This window comes from Podarcis vaucheri (assembly GCF_965113315.1).
Source record: "Podarcis vaucheri genome assembly, chromosome: Z".
In the NCBI taxonomy this organism is placed as follows: domain Eukaryota; kingdom Metazoa; phylum Chordata; class Lepidosauria; order Squamata; family Lacertidae; genus Podarcis; species Podarcis vaucheri.
In genome coordinates this window covers 9,369,561-9,386,692 of record NC_138758.1, presented here as the reverse complement: position 1 = coordinate 9,386,692, position 17,132 = coordinate 9,369,561, and the positions used below count along the sequence as shown (strand labels likewise).

General features: G+C 44.8%; 1 long non-coding RNA gene across 1 annotated transcript; it reads left to right on the top strand.

The window, feature by feature from the left end:
• The first annotated feature begins 5,123 nt into the window (after positions 1-5,123).
• On the top strand, positions 5,124-15,970 carry LOC309523472. The gene is made up of 3 exons (XR_014215374.1): positions 5,124-5,417; positions 13,928-14,005; positions 15,805-15,970. It is a non-coding gene; the product is annotated as an uncharacterized lncRNA (long non-coding RNA).
• The last annotated feature ends 1,162 nt before the right edge of the window (positions 15,971-17,132 follow it).

Sequence of the window (17,132 nt, the reverse complement as noted above, 5' to 3'; positions counted from 1 at the left end):
AGTTACTAGTCCTCAAAGCCTCAGAGCTAAATCTGGATGGAACAAACTGAGTTTCAAAAACAAATGAAAGGAATTAAAAAAATCATTATGTTAAACATTTTCAGCCCAGCAGATAAGATTTCTCAGGGGAAGGCTCAGTGTTCTTTATGCTTGAAGGTGAACAATTTAGAAAAGGAATGACGCTGCGCTTGCAAAAGTCCGCGTGGCCTAGTGGTTAGAGTGCCAGACCTGGAATCAAATCCTCATTCATCCATAGAGCTCACTGGGTGACCTTGGGACAGTCGCTGTTTCTCATACCTGCCTACCCCACAGGGCTGTTGTAAAGATGATTTTTTTTTGGGGGGGGGTAACTCTGTACACCTGCCTTGAGCTCTTTGGAGGAAAGCTGGGATATAAATTTAAGTAATAACTTCCAGAACTAGGAAGGTTCATTAAGTCAATCTAGTGGACAAAATAACAGATCAAGACTGGGAAGCTTCCATTTCAAATCTCCGCTCAGCCATGGAGTTGACTGTATGGCCTTGGGACAGTCGTAGTTTTATTATTATTACTGTATTTTTATTATTATTTATTGAATTTATATACCACCCTATACCCAGAGGTCTCAGGGCAGTTCACAGATTTGTTTTTTATTTGCCTAATCTACCTCAGAGAACTGTTGTGAGAATAAAATGAGGAGGGGGACTGTGCACACCATGTTAAGCTACTTGGAGCAAAGGCAGAATATAAATTTAATTAGTATTGATTTTAAAAAAACCTAACAATGTAAACCTGAACCACATATGACAATCCAAGTAGGAGGGAGAATTTCTGCTCTCCTCCACTCAAGTTTAATATTGAAAGCAAGCAAACTTTTCAAGTATCGCATTTCCCCAACAATTTCAGGATATGTTATGTACTGTTTCATGCGTAGTTTAACTCTACAAAGTACAATCTCCCAGCCATCTGGCAACCCTATTTATTTAATTAATTAAATTTGTATACCATCCTTCATCTGAAGATTACAGGGTAGTTCACAATATAGAAATACAAAATGAGAACACAAGATACGTAACAAAAACAAACAAAAAACCCCACAGCCCACACATTTAAAAGGAAAGGCCATAGAATCTGAATCAACCAAAGGCTTGGTTGTAGAGAAGGTTTTTTTCCTGGCACCTAAAAAAGGTGTCAGGCAAGCCTCGCTTGGGAGAGCATGCCACAAGCGGGGAGCCAGCACAGGGAAGGTTCATTTTTGTATTGCCACCCTCTGGGCCTCTTGTGAAGAAGGGCCTCAGAAGGTAATTGCAGAGTTTGGGTTGGTTCATATAAAAAGGGGTGGTCCTTGAGGTGTTGTGATCCTGAGGCCTTTAAAGCTTTATAGGTCAAAACCAGCACTTTGAATTGGGCCCAGAAGCCAACTGGCAGCCAGTGCAGTTGGGTCAGGATCAGCACAATATTCTCAAAACATCTTGCGCCGGTGAGCAATCTGGCCGCTGAATTCTGCACTAACTGAAGTTTCTGAACAGTCTTCAGAGGCAGCCCCATGTATAACGTGCTGCAATAATCTATTTCAAAACCTATGCAAATTAGTAATCTAATTTCAAAACCTATTCAGCTTAAGCATGGCAAATGTTCGCCAGTTTGTTGTGGTTCGCGCCAAACCTAACTTTTCTTGGTGAGAAAACTCTTCACGCTTTTGAATTTGCAGGTTTTAGACAGAAACGTAAGTAATCTGAGGGTGGGAAAGCCTATTTCTTTAGATTCGATTACTTTCTACCCTCTAGGTCAATTTATGGACTGCACCAGGTGGAAGTGGATCGCAGGAAAGATCCTAAAATAAATCAATGGCACTTAAGCACACTTAACCATAGGCTGAATGGACGGGAATGGGCGAATTCAGTTCGGATGACCATCATATCTACTACTGTGGGCAAGAATCCCGTAAAAGAAATGGAGTGGCCTTCATAGTCAACAAAAGAGTGGCGAAAGCAGTACTGGGATGCAATCTCAAAAATGATAGAATGATCTCGATACGAATCCAAGGCAGACCTTTTAACATCACAGTAATCCAAGTTTATGCACTAACTACTGCTGCTGAAGAAACTGAAATTGATCAATTCTATGAAGACTTACAACACCTTATAGAAATGACACCAAAGAAGGACGTTCTTCTCATTATAGGGGATTGGAATGCTAAAGTAGGGAGTCAAAAGATAAAAGGAACAACTGGCAAGTTTGGCCTTGGAGTTCAAAACGAAGCAGGGCAAAGGCTAATAGAGTTCTGCCAAGAGAACAAGCTGGTCATCATAAACACTCTTTTCCAACAACACAAGAGACGACTCTACACATGGACATCACCAGATGGGCAGCATCGAAATCTGATTGATTATATTCTCTGCAGCCAAAGATGGAGAAGCTCTATACAGTCAGCAAAAGCAAGACCTGGAGCTGGATTGTGGCTCAGATCATCAGCTTCTTATAGCAAAATTCAAGCTTAAACTGAAGAAAGTAGGAAAAACCACTGGGCCGGTAAGATACAGTCTAAATCAAATCCCTTACGAATACACAGTGGAAGTGAGGAACAGGTTTAAGGATTTAGATTTTGTGGACAGAGTGCCTGAAGAACTATGGATGGAGGCTCGTAACATTATACAGGAGGCAGCAACTAAAACCATCCCAATGAAAAGGAAATGCAAGAAAGCAAAGTGGCTGTCCAACGAGGCCTTACAAATAGTGGGGGAGAGAAGGCAAGCAAAATGTGAGGGAGATAGTGAAAGATACAGGAAATTGAATGCAGATTTCCAAAAAATAGCAAGGGGAGACAAGAAGGCCTTCTTAAACAAGCAATGCAAAGAAATAAAGGAAAACAATAGAATGGGAAAAACCAGAGATCTGTTCAAGAAAATTGGAGATATGAAAGGAACATTTCGTACAAAGATTTCCATAATAAAAGACAAAAGTGGAAAAGACCTAACAGAAGCAGAAGACATCAAGAAGAGGTGACAAGAATACACAGAGGAACTCTACCAGAAAGAAATTGATGCCTCGTATACCCCAGGTAGTATGGTTGCTGACCTTGAGCCAGACATCCTGGAGAGTGAAGTCAAATGGGCCTTAGAAAGCACTGCTAATAACAAGGCCAGTGGAAGTGATGGTATTCCAGCTGAACTATTTAAAATTTTAAAAGATGATGCTGTTAAAGTGCTACACTCAATATGCCAGCAAATTTGGAAAACTCAGCAGTGGCCAGAGGATTGGAGAAGATCAGTCTACATCCCAATCCCAAAGAAGGGATGTGCCAAAGAATGCTCCAACTACCGCACAATTGCACTCATTTCACACGCTAGCAAGGTTATGCTTAAAATTCTACAAGGAAGGCTCAAGCAGTATGTGGACCGAGAACTCCCAGAAGTGCAAGCTGGATTTCGAAGGGGCAGAGGAACCAGAGACCAAATTGCAAACATGCGCTGCATTATGGAGAAAGCTAAAGAGTTCCAGAAAGACATCTACTTCTGCTTCATTGACTATGCAAAAGGCTTTGACTGTGTCGACCACAGCAAACTATGGCAAGTTCTTAAAGAAATGGGAGTGCCTGACCACCTCATCTGTCTCCTGCGAAATCTCTATGTGGGACAAGAAGCTACAGTTAGAACTGGATATGGAACAACTGATTGGTTCAAAATTGGGAAAGGAGTACGACAAGGCTGTATATTGTCTCCCTGCTTATTTAACTTATATGCAGAATTCATCATGCGAAAGGCTGGGCTGGATGAATCCCAAACCGGAATTAAGATTGCCGGAAGAAATATCAACAACCTCAGATATGCAGATGACACAACCTTGATGGCAGAAAGTGAGGAGGAATTAAAGAACCTTTTAATGAGGGTGAAAGAGGAGAGCACAAAATATGGTCTGAAGCTCAACATCAAAAAAACGAAGTTCATGGCCACTGGGCCCATCACCTCCTGGCAAATAGAAGGGGAAGAAATGGAGGCAGTGAGAGATTTTACTTTCTTGGGCTCCATGATCACTGCAGATGGTGACAGCAGTCACGAAATTAAAAGACGCCTGCTCCTTGGGAGAAAGGCGATGGCAAACCTAGACAACATCTTAAAAAGCAGAGACAATACCTTGCCAACAAAGGTCCGTATAGTAAAAGCCATGGTTTTCCCAGTAGTGATGTATGGAAGTGAGAGCTGGACCATAAAGAAGGCTGATCGCCGAAGAATTGATGCTTTTGAACTGTGGTGCTGGAGGAGACTCTTGAGAGTCCCATGGGCTGCAAGAAGATCAAACATATCCATTCTTATCGAAATCAGCCCTGAGTGCTCACTGGAAGGACAGATCGTGAAGCTCCAATACTCTGGCCACCTCATGAGAAGAGAAGACTCCCTGGAAAAGACCCTGATGTTAGGAAAGATTGAGGGCATAAGAAGAAGGGGATCACAGAGGACAAGATGGCTAGACAGCGTTCTCGAAGCTACAAACATGAGTCTGACCAAACTGCGGGAGGCAGTGGAAGATAGGAGTGCCTGGCGTGCTCTGTTCCATGGGGTCACGAAGAGTCGGACACGACTAAATGACTAAACAACAACAACAACCGTAGGCTGAATTATGTCCCGAGTGTAGTTAAAGTAACTTTGATGCCAGCGTGTACTCAACCTCATAAAAAACCAAAACCAAAAAGGGGGGGAGGGGGAACCCCATTGATGTTACTGCTGTAATGCGGTAATGTCTACATATATTGGTTCTTAGTCTGTCAAAGCTCTTTACAAGCACAGAAGGAAAAAGCTGCCTCTGAATCTCCAGGCCTCGTTCCTGTTCCATTTCTCACACACTCCACACACTGGGAGCAAACGGTCATACATAGATTTATGCCTTGCACTTGTTAAAATGTCAAGTTTAAAAAAGCCGCCTCTTGGCTCACTAGTTAGAATTCCAATCCATAAAAATATTTCAATTTAATTGCCCAGGTCAATCCCCTACCTTGTAGCCTATGTTACTAGTGCTGGGTGAGCCTTCAGCTATTCACCTGAGTCTTTTGGCTCTTACATTAGAACCACAAATCATATTGTGTGCGGTGTGTGTGTGTGTGTATGTGTGTGTGTGCATGCACCTGTGAAGGGGTGGGTTTTGTTTGTTTGTTGAAGAAAGAGCTGGCTTGTTTGGCTTTTATAAAGAGGTTAATAGTCCCAGCCTCTCATTTTTAATCAGTGTGGTGATCACCGCTTCTTGGAACTGAGCTAACCACATGGAACTGATGGCTACAAACCTCTCAAAAACATTTTTTTTTTTAATTTGAACAAATTTGTTTCTGTAGCTGCTTTCTCCCAAGAACTGCTCTTCATATTTGGGGCGCTGTTGTTTCTTCTTCCAAGAGCTACTTAGTTAAGTCCTATTGAACTGATCTATTTTTCTACTGAAAGACAACAACTGTAAGTGAGAAACATACGGTTTGGGGGTTTTGTGTGTGTGTGGGGTGGTTGTTTTGCAAATATTTGTCAGCAAATGGCAAGGGACTTGCTAAGGACATAGGAACCTGAAGCACCTTTTTATATTTTAGCAGGGCGTGTAAATGGAAGTTTTCTCTCACTGACCATCTTAAAATCCCATAGGGAAAGAAGGAAACCTCTCTTAAGAGCTGTTAAGCTTCCTAGCATATACAAAAAAAAAAAAAAAATTCCGAACTAAACTAAAATGGATAGTTAAATCTACAGCACTAATTACACAAGATACTGGAGAATGGATCTACTCCCTTTTTTGTGGGATTCACAAAACATGTTTTGTGCCTTTTGCACTCCTGCCACATGTGAAAAAGGATAATTGAAAATCATTCAGATTCTTTGCTCAACAATCAGGTATAGTATTTGCTTTAGGTTAAGTGTGTTCTCAAACCCTGAACACGGCCTAAATTATCTGGGGCAAGGGGATTTTAATATCTCCCAAGGAATCACACTTATTGAAGGGGACAGCCTATAAATTAGTGCTGAAGTTAAAATCAATTTCTGGATAATATGTATCCCACAAAGACAGATTGTTGGTTTGCATGAGCATTGTATCAAAACTTTAATTAAAGCCCCCTTTAAATAAAACCTGTCGTACATTATACCACTAATTGACTTGACCAGCTATGATGCCAACTCTGCAAGCCAGAGAAGGCTAAAGGAGATTATTCTGTCTGTCTCTCTCTGTCTGCTCCTTCTGCAGCAGCAGCAGCAGCAGCAGCAGCAAATGTGTGTTAATAAAATTTATTTCTGCAGTCGTACCCAACTCCCTATTGTGTATTCAATAAATGTGTGGGCTTGAAGCCAGTCATCACAAAGCAAAAAAAGTAAGAAAATCTCAAAAGACACCCCTCCACACGCACACCTTCCATTCTGTCAGCTTTCTGTGGCGGAAGATACACGGGTCGTTTTGCTTTTGCACAAGCTGAGGCTGGCTTTAGTTTTCTATTATTATTTTTTAAAAAAGGAAGGAGAAAGTATTTTTAAAGCAACAGTGTTAAAAACAAGAGAGCATAAAGTCAAACCTGTGCATAATCAAGCCTTCTGGTAGCAAAGACAGTGTGGCAGTTAAAGGGTGCCAGAGAGGCTAGGCAACTGTGAATGATATAGAAGACCCATACTCCTCATCCTGAGTGTCACCGAGCGACTAAGACCACTGTCCGTAGTGTGCATGTTCCAGCTTTTCAATTCAATGCACCTGTGATCAGGCCCAGTCCACCTGCGCAGCAAGGTGAGGTGACCACCTCAGGTGGCAGCAGATCCCAATGCCAATCTTTCTTTCTCCCCCATCCTGATTGTTCCTGATGTAAATCTTACATGTGCTAAAAGCTTAGGCATAGAGTAAGAGCCTGGCTCTGCTTATTTACTCAAAAGTCAGTCTCCCAGATCTAAATGGGAGTCACCCATATGAAACTTGCCTGTGCATGGGAAGCTTTTCTTCATGTCCTGAAATCAGCAGTATGGTTGGTGGGGACAGAGGGCAGAGACTTTTCTGCGGCAGCACCTTTCGTTAGGCAACTCCCTGCTCAGGGAGGCCCACCTTGCCTCTTCCTTGATTTTTTTTGTTTTTGTTTTGCTGCTTCCTGAATATCTTTTTATTTTACATTGCTCAACAAGCCTGAGAGGCAGACGATGTTTTGGTAAAAATTAACTGTTGTGTCTCTTTTTAAATACCTTGACTCTTTTTTTGTCTGTGGAATGAATACTCAAAGCAGCCTACAGTACAAAACTGAAACAATTGAGCTGAAAAGTAGGAGATACATATTTGAGTATTATTACTATTATTATTATTAATTAGATTTGTATGCCTCCTCCATTGATCCTGAAGATTGTAGGTTAGCTAACAACAGAAAGTTAGATTAATGAATATTCCCAAGTAAGTGTACATAGGATCGCTGCCTAACCCTTACTATAACAGCACAGATTTTATATAGCATGATATTTGTTCAAGCAAATCACAGGGATCATTCTCCCTTGTTTACACATATTTGACATAGGTTTACTCCAATGAGATGATATAATTTTTATAGACACACAACTTCACGTACTTTTACAAAGCAAGATAAACTTTTTAACAATGATAATAAGTTAGGTGGGTACAGGAATGGCCCCAGTGATACTCCAGATATGAGTCCTGCGAGTGTATGGATCCCCACCTTGCCATCCCATGCATAGACTGACTTCCTACCCCCTTTGTCCTTTGCCGCATGCATATAAAACTATTTCCCCCATACGTCAAAATGTAGATTTATTTTTTTTACTGTCCACAATGCTTCCATTTAGATTCTCCATAATACTTTCATTACGGTTGAGCAGTACCTACTGAGAGCGAGAGAGAGATGTGCAGACACAGTGGGTTTTGCAGGGCAGGAAACAACACGAAGAGGCCGCTGCAGCCAATGAGGCATGTGGAGGTTGCACATTCTTGGAGCAGGGCGAGCGTCACTGTGAGCCTGCGCCCAGACTCTCTTTCTTGACAGGCACAGGACTGGAAGTGTTTGCAGGCCAGGCTCCAGCGGATTGAGTGGACGAGACTAAGAGTGGGTCCAATAGTCAAGATGGTGGCTTCTGCATGTGCTGTAGATAGAAGAGAGGAGCAGGTGACTCACATCAACTTGGGAAGTTAGCCCATCGAGAAAAGGAAAATTCTGATCCTAAACCTCCACTAGTAAAGGTAAAGGGACCCCTGACCATTAGGTCCTGTCGTGGATGACTCGGGTTGCGGAGTTTATCTCTCTTTATTGGCCGAGGGAGCCTGCGTACAGCTTCCGGGTCATGTGGCCAGTATGACTAAGCCGCTTCTGGAGAACCAGAGCAGCGCACGGAAACGCCATTTACCTTCCCGCTGGAGCGGTACCTATTTATCTACTTGCACTTTGACGTGCTTTCGAACTGCTAGGTTGGCAGGAGCAGGGACCGAGCAACGGGAGCTCACCCGTCGCAGGGATTCAAACCGCCGACCTTCTGATCTGCAAGTCCTAGGCTCAGTGGTTTAACCCACAGCGCCACCTGCATTCCTTAAACCTCCACTACCTTGCAGGATATATTGGGGAGAAGAAAAGGCTCAGGAGTAAAACTTACACAAATGCAGAGTGGAGTCCCTAAGACAGTTGGATGGCGTCTTGTACGTCTCCTTCTGGCAACTCTTGCAGCCAAGCTGGTGCCAAATTTATTGCTCTGCTTTCCTTTGGACCACATTAACAAGGCTGAGAGAGGGGGCCTTTTTTCTGGGCAGCCCAGGACCTCCAGAGACACTGCCCTGGAGAAGCTGCTTCAGTGCTGCAGCAAAAACAGTGCAAGAAGCAGCAGTTAGGACTTACCAGTCTCTGAAGCTACAGAGAGTGCCATGATTCTCCAGCAGTCTGACTTCACCCCTGGAGGCATACTCCATTGTCTCCTGAGACAGATGGATGCCAAGGACAACAACAATCTGTTTTAATCTTTACTGCTTAAGAAGAGGAAGGTTGCAAAAGAGAAAAAAAAGGCAAACCACTTTCCTCTGTTAAGTAGATAGCCCAGCATATTTCCGTTTGCTTGGGAGAATGGGTTGGCCAAGTATAGGTGATTTGTTGCCAAAGAAGCCAATTATGCTGTTAGCAATTAATCAATAAGGTGCCCCAATATGTTTGATCCTGTTGAATTTGAGAACCTCACCCTCATAAGCATACATACTAAACCCTCTCCATCCCTGTGATCGTACAGCTCTAAAGATCTGAGTCCACAGAAGAGAAGGATTTGCAAAAGGTGGTCAAAGCAGTTGTTTTTGTCAAATAGATAGCCTAGCACATTCCCCTTTTTCTGGGAAAACGGGCCTTTCCATAACTAAAGAGTTAGCGAGGTATAGGTAATTTGTTGTCATAGCAGCTGAATGTCAGAGTGCCATTTTGAAGCAATAGCGTCAGCATACAAATTAAAACTTCCTGTTTTGCAGAGTCAAAAACCATTCATTAATTTACCTTGAAACTGATGGAACAATTTGTTTGTTCTGGGTGGGCTTTTGGGTGCTGGAACACCCTGAATCTGTGCATAAAGGCTAAATTGGATTCTGCCCCCCCCCCCGATCTCCTGTCTTCAACTTATCTTATGTAGAAGCTTTCGATTCTTCATAACCATTACTGGCTTGTCCAGGAGGACTCGCCTGCGTGAGTGCCTAAGGGCCCGTTCCTGTCACTCACCACCTGGCCCAGGGCAGGGCCTGACAGGCCTCATAAGGAGTGTTGCCACTGCTGCTGCTGCCCAGGAGGACTCAGAACAGCGCAGAGTTCTTTTAAAAATGTTTTTAAAATTTCTTTTTTCCCTTTTAAATTTTTTGTGGGGGTAGGTGGGATGAATGTTTGGTCGGGTTCGGAAGTTTGTTTAATTTTGGTATATCTGTAATTTTTACTGTTTTTGGTTTGCATTGTTTTATTGTGTCCCCCCCCTTAAGGTTTTATTTTGTTCTTAAGGAGAGGGGTCAGGGCTGCCTGGGAGTGAGTCCCAGCCAACAAAATGGCTGGGGCAGGTTCCACAGGGGGAGATGCACTGGGAAAACCGATCTCAGAGATCATGGGTAGGAGGAGGAGTTACACTAAGACCAGACCATGTCATTACCGAGGAGGCAGGTTTAGGCGTTGTTTGAGGACTATCCCTGCCTCCGGGTCTGGTCTTGACCAGACAGATGCTGGAATCAGCAAGGGATACCCATATGACCTGAAGGTGCTGCTGTGCAATGCCAGGTCAATGATTCATAAGACCACTGCCATCCATGACTTGATCATGGATGGAGGACTTGACCTGGCATGTGTAACAGAGACTTGGTTGGATGAAGCAGATGGGCCTGTACTTGCTACTGCTTGTCCACCAGGTTTCTCTTACGCACAGCAACCCAGGCCTTGTGGGCAGTGATTTTTAGGAAGACATTAGTTTGCACCAGACGTCCTGTTGGAAAGACCCAGTTCTCTGAGTGCATCTTCTGGAAGTTGGGCAATAGGGGCAGTACTGGATTCCTTTTGGTGTACCAACCTCCCTGCTGCACCAAGGATTCCCTGCCTGAGCTGCTTCAGGTCGTGGCAGATGTTCTCCTGGAGACACCTAGTTTGGTTTCCTAGGGGATTTTAACATCCATGCCGACACGATCTTACAAGTGGCCGCTCGGGACTTCGTGGAAAGCATGGCCTCCATGGGGCTGTCCCTGAACAAGTCTGGCCCAACTCATAGCCGCGGACATGCCTTGGACCTCTATGTTCACCTCTATGGATGTTGGTGATCTGACCCTAAGAAAAAGCAAAACTAAAGTGCCATGGTCAGATCACTTCCTGGTGCAACTGGACTTCTCCGCGACCCTTCCCCTCTGCAGGGAGGTGGGACCAATTTGGATGGTTTGCCCCCACCACTTAATGGATCCAAATGGTTTCCAGAGAGTGGTAGGGGATGCTTTATCCCATGTTGATGGCCTTTCAGCTGATTCCCTGGTGACCCGCTGGAATACGGAGTTAACCAGGGCCATTGACTGTTTGGCTCCAAAGCACCCTCTCCGATTGCATGGAGCCCAGACAGCCCCATCGTTTTCCACTGATCTGAGGGCAATGAAACAAACACTGAGATGGCTAGAGCACCGGTGGCAGATAACTCATTCTGAAGCTGACCGGACACGGGTTAGAGCTCAATGTCGAGCCTACCAAGTGGCAGTAGTAATGGCGAAGAAGACTTTTTTCACCGCCTCTATTGCATCTGCAGAAAACAGCAGCAGAAGACTCTTTCAGGTGGTCCACAATTTAGCAGAACCACCTGATACATCGAGGCCCAGTATGAGCCACATGATCTCCTGCAATGATTTTGCAAAGTTTTTTGCAGATAAAGTTGCTCAGATTCAGGAAGAGGTAGACTCCATTGTGGGAGGAGGGTCAGGGCAGGAGAGTGCTAGAGTCCTGTCTAGTCAGGTTGTGTGGGATCAATTCCAATCTGTTACCCCCCAAGGATGTGGACAGGCTGCTTGGACGAGTGAAACCAACCGCCTGTCTCCTTGATCCCTGCCCATCCTGGCTTATAAAAGCTAGCCGGGAAGGGCTGGGCAATGGGCTTTGCGGGGTGGTGAATGCTTCTCTCTGTGAAGGAGCCTTCCCAGACCCGCTGAAAGAGGTGGTTATCAAACTGCTTCTTTAAAAACCATCTTTAGATGCTGCCAATATGGCCAACTATTGTCCAGTCTCAAATCTTCCATTCTTGGGCAAGGTGATTGAGTGAGTGGTTGCTGAACAACTCGAGGCACACCTGGAAGAAGCGGACCATTTGGATCCCTTCCAGTCGGGATTCAGGCCTCATCATGGGTCAATGATGGGTTGATGATCTCTGACGGGCGAGGGACAAAAGTGAGAGCTGTTTCCTAGTTCTGCTGGATCTCTCAGTGGCTTTTGACACTATCAACCATAACATCCTTCCAAACCGTCTAGAGGGGCTGGGAGCTGGGGGCACTATTATACAGTGGTTCCACTCCTTCCTCCTGGGACGTGTGCAGAAAGTGGTGGTGGGGGGATGAATGTTCAGACCCTTGGATCTCACTTGTGGGGTGCCTCAGGGTTCTGTCCTCTCCCCCATGCTTTTCAACATCTACATGCAGCCACTGGGAGAGATCATCAGGGGGTTTGGGCTGGGTGTTCATCAGTATGCAGATGATACCCAGCTCTACCGCTACAGGGAACCAGGCAGAGGGCCTTCTCGGTAGTGGCACCTGCCCTGTAGAACCCCCTCCCACCAGATGTCAAAGAGAAAAACAACTACCAGACTTTTAGAAGACATCTGAAGGCAACCCTTTTTAGGAAAGCTTTTAATGTTTAATAGGATATTGTATTTTAATATTCTGTTGGAAGCCCCCCAGAGTGGCTGGGGAAACCCAGTTAGATGGGCGGGGTAAAAATAATAAATTATTATTATTATGAGGTGCTTTCATCCAGAGAGGCAGGTTCAGCAAGCACATAATCCTGAGAATAGTCTAGAGATCACAGTTTCCCAAACTTGTGTCTCCAGCTGTTCTGGATTACAATTCCCACCATCCCTGAACACTGGGCCTGCTGGCTAGAGATGGTAGGAGTTGTGGTCCAAAAAGAACTGGTGATCCAAGTTTGGTCTAGATCCTTGTTTGGTGCTTTAGGCCCCTACACTGGTTCCTGATACTTGCCCTGCTGTTCCTAATTTATCCCAAGTCCCAGCAACTTTGTTACCTCTGTGACAAGCAATTAATTAAGAAATGTAAACTCTTCCCTGTTGTGAGTCTACCTATGTTACATCCATGAAATGGTCTGAGTAGAACAGGGTTGTAGCTAATGAAAAATTCATTGACCCCGAGGTAACAGTGAACAAAATGCAGATTTTAAATATAAGGAGCTGGTTCACAGTGTGTCCCTAGGACGGGGGGGGGGGAGAGCGAAACAATTTGCTTGCCAAAACAGTGAACTGTTAAAGTGGCAGACAAAGTTTTATTCATCTGCAAGCTCAGCAGATGTGAAGGCATGAATAGACTGATTGATTTCAGAATTCTCTGGGTGAGAATGAAGATCCAATATAGCATCTTTGAAGGTCTGTGAGATAATCTTAAGTTTGGAACCAAAATATATCAGCATGATATCATTTTCTGACACAATTCCTTCTAAGTATGGATTCCCTTTTGTGCCATCTCCCCCATTTTCCTTGTTATCTTTTTTTCCGGGGGCGGGGGGGGGGAGAGAAGGCAATAACAAAATAACTTGCTGCTTTTAATTGCCTTCTGATTTCTCAATGGTATGTTGTTTAATGGCTTTATAGATTATCTAGAGCAATTCTATCGTAAACCAATCTGTAGTCAGGGCTGGAGCAAAGACAGATTAAAAACATTTAAAAATAAACAAATGCATAAATAAATAAATGGTCATTTCGCTGAATTCCTGCTACTGGATAGGCAAGCATTTTACTACACTATTTGTTCTGGCTTATTATTTATTTTCTTTATTTCTTTCTCTGGGTCTAAGACTTCTTGGAATAATCAATGATTTGCAATATCTCCCCCACCCCCCAAAGAGAGTAAAAGCAACTGGCAGAAGGGAACTCTTTTGAAGTTGGTGAAGTTGGCCCTATGCCAACACCCCCTCTTGGGTGGAGCCACAGAGAGGAATAAGGAAGGGTGGTGGGGAAGGAAGGGAAACCTATTATAACTCCTCCCTGCTAATCTCCCACAAGTGTGTGCTCCGAGAGAGGAAATATCTGCTAAATGCCTTAGGGAGAGCAATGATCTGGACAGTGTTGCAGGAAGCAAAGTGAGAACAGGCAAAGCTAGAGGAGGACACATTTGGCGCTGTTCAGGAGGGATCTGGGCTTACAGTATGGAAACCTGCTGTGTAGTTCTCCACACAAAACCCTTTTGTAAATTCAGCATCACTTCATGTGGTGCAAGCAGATTCAGCCAAGGAATGAATGCTTTATTTTGTTCGTAGAACAAACTGATGATCTACGGAACGCACTGACACTGGAAGTCAACTGTCACCAAGCTTATTGAAAGGCTATTCATTTACGTGAGTGGTTTTTACCCTGCTGTTCAGCTGGAAAAAGGCTCCCGCAGAGGCTTACAGAGATCAAGGATAAGACATTCCTTGCACTTCAGCTCACAGTAAAAAAGAAAAAAGACAGAGACACAAAGGAAGGGGCTGGAGAGGGATGCGGGGAGAAAGACGAAACTCAGACACTTATAATGAACAGCTAGAATGGGAACAGTTCAAGAGGAGGAGCCAAAAGTTGTTGGTCCTTCAGAAAAGCCGGTGGCCCTGGCTGCTTCCTTATTGTGCCCTTTGCTGGTGCTGGTCCTAGACGGCTGAGGAAGGGACTGACTTCCCTTTTCTCCCTCTGCACAAGTTGACAATTTTGAGTTAAAATTGCCAGTGCTATCCATCCATCTCAAGATAAGCACGAACGTTTTGTTGCTGGAAGAAATTAACGACAGGAAGCAGAACCCCCATTCAGTAGCTAACTTGGATGGAGGGTTGGCTGGGCAGTGGAATGAGTGATGGTGGCAGAGGTTGCCAATGAACCAACACCACCCTTTCACGTGAGCTGCTGCCAAATCCCACTGCTCACTCACACTCTCCCCCCCACCCCCGCCCAGAGATGACAACTGTTAGGTTTTTCTGCCTTCCTTGGGCTGTTCTATCTCCTGATAGGCCATTTAATTGGCTGTCATTGGCAGGACGGTTTGTTCTGGTAGCCACAGCTTCAGCTGGTAACCAATGTTAAATGGAGATAGCCCTATGTATTGGGAGCCCTGGGACTGCTGTATCTTATAAACTGCTGGACTGTTTCTGGAGGGGCTGGAAAGGACTGCAGGGTAGCAGCCTACATTTGTGGAATGCACACAGGAGCAGGGCCTCCCGGGGCTTAGCATGGGTTGCCAGTGCCTGGGGTGGGGCAGATGTTGCACCCCCTGGTGGACTGGGCAGTGGCCAGTCCCTTCCGCTGCCAGGGTGTCTCTCCTTGCAAACTAGTCCCAACCTGGGAGCAGAGATAAGACAGAGAAACACAAATTTCCAAAGCTCCACTGTGTTGTCTCACTCTCTTATCCTTGCATCGAAGCTCTCTGGGCAACGCACACAGCTCTGGCAGTACTTTCCTGCCTTCTTTCCCTCCCTCCCTCTTAGCTGACCCAGGGGTGTGCATGGGTATCCCTTCACTGGCCACGAAAAAGAGGCACCGCACCAACCCTGAAGGCCTGGCCCAGTTATGGCTTGCCCCCCTTCAGCTCTGACGTCAATGAATTAGCCTGTTATGGAGGTGCCTGGTTGCACCCTCTCAGAAATTTGTGCCCGGTGCCATGTCCCCCATGGCCCCCCACACTACACCACTGGGGCTTCCCCTTTGGTTAAGGTATCTGAACTCCAAGGAGGAAGCAGGTATACAGCAGTGCACTATCTGCAGTACAGTAAACACTGCGCAAGCATGCAGGTCCCATGTTATGGGGAGAAGGACAAAAGTGACCAGAATCTGGACGCTGTGTCCCAAGCACCAGTTCTTCAACATGAAGCCTTTTGGCTTTGCTTTGCTCAGCTTGAGCAGCACAAGAAAGACTTGTCCAACAGTTATGCAACATCATGATGAACAGCTATGCTAAACCCTCCAGAATTATTCTGCATTGGGCTCTCTGTTAGCAACGTGATTTGCATCTATACATAAACATCTAATGTTCCTTTCTTTGCTGTTGTCTGCTCTGTTGCATCTCAGCCACATAATGTACTAACACTTTGCCCCTAGCCAAGGCAAATAAAGACAAAACTATGCGTCTTTAGCATATTTCCATTTTAACTGTTGATTTCAATATTTCCAGGGGGAGGCTCAGAAAGATATGCAACAGAATGAGAAAGCAGATCCTTGAAGAAGAAAAAAAAGACAAAAGTGGAAGCATTTTTGTGATGTAGAAAAATTGCTACAGATCATGTTACAGTTCGCTCTAATGTTGATACATATTTTATAAATCAGAGAGTGCAATTACAGCTGTGTCCTGGATGGTTAGATTCCCACACAGCACCTACATAGTTCCAGATTTTTGTAGAGATCTTGTTGATATTTTCATAGTTGTATACAGGGATTAGATTTGCGGTAAAGTAAGGAGACCACTGACCTATGGATGACATATGACAGAAAGGCCTCTCTTGTTTTGGACCAATTCTGATGGCCTTCAGGTTGAGGGCAATAGTGCCTTACAGGCAGAGCAGGGCAGTGTCCTGCCCTGGTCTGATGCTAGGTCTCACGTGCCATGGCAAGGCAGGAGCAACAGGGCCTAAGACTGGATCTAGGTGCATAAAAAAAATCTTTTAGGAAAGCACATTGTAAACCTCAAAATGGGAAACCGTGTTGCCAAAAGACGGGACTCCACAGCACCATCTGGTGTCACAGTGTTATAACGCATTTAAAACACTTTTTCTTTACTAATGTAGTTGAGTCCGTCCACAGATAGCTCTGAGAGAGCAAATTGCTCCCACAAAGTTTGGGAGCAGACAGAGACAGTGTACACAATGTACATTAAGGGCACATGGCTTCCCCCAAAGAAACTTCAGAACTGTAGTTTAGCCTCCCCCCTCAAGAGCTGCAATTCCCAGCAGGCTTAATAAACTACAGTTCCCAGAATTCTTTGAGTGAAAATAACTTCTGGATAACTTTAGATTCCTTTTGGCCTGAGGGCAGGCACTCCTTCTCTTCTTCATCGCCTCTCATCTGTTGTGCTCCATTTGCTGCTGACCCATTGAGGTGGTTCCTCAGGTGACGGCACCCATGTGGGAGCTGGTTCTGGCCCCATAGCCCTTGGTGGTTTGGGAGGTTGTTCTGGGGCTCTTCTCCATCTCAGGCTCCCAGTCTCCAGCAGCAGGCTCTGAGTCTTGGTTGCCTCTGGACTCTTGGCTCATGACAGGCAGAGCTTGGATTCACACAAGCACCAGCACAACCCAAACAATGTGACCTGGATTCTGAATAAAGTGCACAATCTAGGCACACCTGCATGTCTGTTTATTTTGCATAATTTATCAGGGGGTAAGACATTTAAGCAGTGCCCCACTTGGTGACCATGGAAGCCCAGCTCTGTTCCTGTTTTGCTTTCTCATCCATTCCCACCTGCATGAGCCTAAGGCTACAGAAAGGCATTCAAGGACTAGTTCACAT